Source organism: Lygodium microphyllum, chromosome 24, assembly GCF_053477565.2.
Source record: "Lygodium microphyllum isolate KBCC chromosome 24, Lygodium_microphyllum_v1.1.10, whole genome shotgun sequence".
Lineage (NCBI taxonomy): Eukaryota > Viridiplantae > Streptophyta > Polypodiopsida > Schizaeales > Lygodiaceae > Lygodium > Lygodium microphyllum.
In genome coordinates this window covers 44,635,622-44,639,962 of record NC_141158.1, presented here as the reverse complement: position 1 = coordinate 44,639,962, position 4,341 = coordinate 44,635,622, and the positions used below count along the sequence as shown (strand labels likewise).

General features: G+C 39.0%; 1 non-coding gene across 1 annotated transcript; it reads right to left on the bottom strand.

Annotated features, from left to right (window-relative positions):
* Positions 1 to 270: 270 nt before the first annotated feature.
* On the bottom strand, positions 271 to 345 carry TRNAI-UAU (transfer RNA isoleucine (anticodon UAU)). The gene has a single exon. It is a non-coding gene; the product is annotated as a tRNA-Ile (tRNA).
* Positions 346 to 4,341: the final 3,996 nt, after the last annotated feature.

The window sequence follows — 4,341 nt, the reverse complement described above, 5'->3', positions numbered from 1 at the left end:
GGAATGCAACGCAGCGTTCGCGCGAAAACTTTCTATGCAAAGGCCCGGGCGAGTTCGTGTGGCCCCCCAAGGGCTGGGCAAGGGCAAGGGGGCAAAGGGTGAAGAGGCCGAAACCTCTGAACTCCTCGCATCATTCTTCATGAGACCTACTCATCGTTTCCCGAACATGGCGGCTAGGGACGGAATGCAACGCAGCGTTCCCCACACTATCAGACCGATTCATTATTGACTTTTCTCTGATTCATTACTGACTATTTTCTGATGTCTCACTAGTCCCGGCGGGGCTCGAACCCGCGACCTTCGGCTCATAAGACCAACGCTCTAAACCAACTGAGCTACGGGACTTTCTTACAAATTTGGCTGCCATATTTGCCTTCTCCCTTGCTCATATTTAAACGGCATCCAATTTGTTCTCTTTCCACAAGATTTGACACGAGTGCATAGAAAGCCTTTTACCCTTGTCTTTTCAAAAGTTTGTGGTTACCCTTTCAACCAAGGTATTGCTTACACAAGAGTGATTGTTTGGCATGCTATGTTGTTCTCCTTGTAAGGAAGTTTAAACCTTACCATGAAGCAACAAAACACGGCTAAGAGGAGATCGGAGTTGCAAGAGGTTCTCTTTTATCTCTATAGCAAAGGATTGTAGCACCCAAGTGACTTTGGTATGTGGGTGGATGCATTTTGGGGTGTCCCGTGTGTAGGCGTAAGTGAGCATCTAACAAATCATACACTTTTTCCAAGAATAACCTAACGAGCTTGGACCTTGTCCTTATGATACACATATGGGCTCTTACATATGAGTTCTCACCCATTTATAGTGGACATCAAGTGAAGAAGATGGAATTGCTAGAGGTGGATTCATCCTAGAATTTCCTATCAGATAAGCATACGAATGTACCAATTGAGCCATGGAGGGATTGCAAGAGAACATTTTGACACAAATATCATTGCAAGAAATATTCTACATTCCCCATTGTGGTGACCTACTCTTTTCAGACACAGGGCCCATTTCGCCAAATAGCGTTGCAATGACTGTCAACAAACCAAACTTCCAATCAGAGAGCATAAAATGGAAATCTCCCCCATAATCGCCCACCAACCCTTTAAGTTGTGGGGAATAGATATTATGGGACCCTTCAATCTTGCTACCTAGTACTCCCAAGTATGCTTAATTATCATGGCTATTGACTACATGACTAAATGGGTGGAGAAGAGGGCCACAATGAAGAATTATGCTAGAACCACAATTAAATTCTTGTGGGAGCAAGTCATCTCGTACTTTGGTTACCCCATTGAGATTGTTACTGACCAACGAACTAATTACTTGAATGAGATAATTAAATAAGTCTTGTGTCCGCATTCCTAGTCCTACATCCCAACTCTACTCCTTACTATCCGCACGCAAATAGCCAAGTAGAAGCAACTAATAAAATCCTAGTTATTGTCCTAATGAAGACCGTCTCAACTTCTAGTTCAAACTAGGATAATAAGCTCAGCCTACACTTTGGGCTTATTGTATAGATTACAAGATGGCAAACACCCTTCATAATGACTTAGGGGACTGACATGATTATGTCTATCAAGTTCCTTATTCCTAGTATCCACATCGCAATGCAAGAATGCTAGGAGGGTTCTAGAGGTTGGATCAAATGCCTTACGGAACTCGAACACCTTATTGAAACACGATTGCTCACAACTCATGCCCTACTTGTTGAGAAAGCCCAAGGAAAGGCCTAGTTTCATAAACATGTTAAGCACAATGATCATTCAACGAAGTTGACACATTTCTATTATACTCATTCAAATGCTATAAGTATAAACTTGAACTTTGAGGCCTCGGACCCTATCACATTTGTGGCATCAATAGGATAGGAAACCAAGTTAAAAATCTTGGACAAAAATAGTATTAGCCACTGTAAGGCGCATAGATTTACTATCCTCCAGGGTACTACCTACACGAACTATCCATGAAAGATCTCGACATTCCCATTGGATCCATCGTGGTGACTGAGCAGGCCTAGTACAAACAAATGGAGCAATGCATGTAGCAAGATAATCAAACTTTAACCAAGCTTCTCCCTAGGAATTTCAACATTAGGGTGCCGATCACTAGTAACCTAGGATCAAAAGGTTGACCTCATAATACCACTTGCCCACCTTTGCATCAGATTGACTATGACCACAAGTCTGATTGCTGATGCACTCATTGACGAAGGTGTTGACTTCAACACCATTTCTTATTGCTATTGACAAAAATTGGATCAACTGCCATTGCGACCTACTAACACCAAACTGCCTCCCTACATAGAGACAAACCATATTCATTGCTAGGAAAATGCAAAGTAAAAGTGGCAACGGAAATGAAAACCATTCCAATCTTCTTCTATGTTCTATCGGAACAGAGAAGGGGTTGGAACTAAAATAATGCTGGGTCACACATTCAAATTCTACACGGAGTGTAATGTTAACTACATTTCCAAATGCATCTTATATTTATCTTCAAAGAAGATTGACTTTCCCTAGTTGATGGAGTAAATTGGCAATTATTTGATAGGGTATAAGAACTTCATAATTGAAGATAAAACCCAAATGATCTCCTTTATGAATATGGCTAAGATCTTCTTTAAATGGATATGAATCTTTTATTACACTCAATCTTCAAATATTTATCAACACTTCCATTGGATCCATGTGTGCCAAGATTGCCAAAGTGTTATGACTATACATGAAAAACACACGAGATAGAGACTTGCCCTAAATATCCATAACTACAACTCTTAGGGTCCTTGAATCAAGAAACGATAGACAATTGCAAATACTCTTTGAGAACATGATACCATAATTCATAATACATTTGAATAATAAAGAAAGCATTCATCCTGATCATTACAAACTAGATCTTCCTAAACATGGAAATGATAAGAGATTGCATTTAATCTTTAGAAAAACGGTACAAGAATTCAAGTTGTATCATAGAAAACAAAAAACAATCAATATCTTGAATATTCTAATACCTAAAAAACTCCCAAGAGGCATAATCCATGACTTTTACATCAAGAAAAAAGTGTATAGGTTTTTTTACATCATACTATATATAAGCATAAGAGAAGCTTTGAAAGTGATAATTTAAGCCTCAACTAGATAATTGGACTAAGTGGGATAGTGCACAAGTACATTCGCACTAGGGTAGTGCACTAGTATACTAGGTAATGCACAATGCATGTAGCTAAGGCTTAATGGACTACAAATCACCAAGGTGGTGCATAAGAGACTGCAATGGGAAGGCTTAGTGTGGTAGTGCATGAAGAGAAAGAGTTAGTACACATGGGTGCAATAGATTGTGTGCAAGCGCACCTGTAGCACTAGTGTAATGTACTAGGCATAGTGCATTAGGGTGAAACTAGTACACTACATTGTGCAAGGGGATTGTGGATTGTGTCAATGAATGGGGATTAGTGCTTGGCTACCACATCCTCGAGGTTGTGGATACTACATAATTTCAGTTGATTATAAGCACAGTTTTCTACACTGATGTCGTAGTGCGTCCTCTCCTGCTCCGTGAAAGAGAGTCGGTGAGCACGATCTTGCTGCAATATCTTTCGTTCCTATCATGAACTATGATTCTCGTTAGTGCTTTCAAAACAATTATTTGCTAAAAAGAAAGGCTTCATGTTTGCTGAATGAAAACATTTAAGCTCCAAAATAAACATTCCTTTCAGACTTTTCACCCTTTATTTCAAAATTTTTGTGAAGAAAGTTGAAAACCCTTGTTTTTTCTTCTTTTTCTTCTTCTTCACTACTACATCAATCTACTAACAACAATAAGGGAGAGTATAACATACATAATATACAAGTAGTCCATACTAAAAAGATGACTAGATAGATATCCCATAACTCAAATAAGTCAATTGCTATAAAGTATCACTCGAAGGATATGCCAATGCAAATACCAACTAGGTCCATGATATGAATTAAAAAATTATCACCTAGGTATGTGAGTGTTGGCTCATATTGAGCTTGACATCTCAACACTTCCCCTTAAGCTTTATTGCATGACATGTACTTCAAGTAGGCTTTGAAATCATTGATGCTTTTTTTCTACTATTGCCTTGGTGAAGATATCTACAACTAGCTCCTTTGTGCTCACATATATGAGATCAATGCCACCTATCAAGACCTATTCTTTGATGAAATGGTAATGAACCTCAATGTATTTTGTGCATTCATGAAATATTGGGTTCCTTGCCACCTATATGTTGCTCATATTGTCACAATAAATAACAACTCTTCTCTCTATCTATATCCCCCAAATTATCAAGTAGTTTTTGCATCCAAGCTACC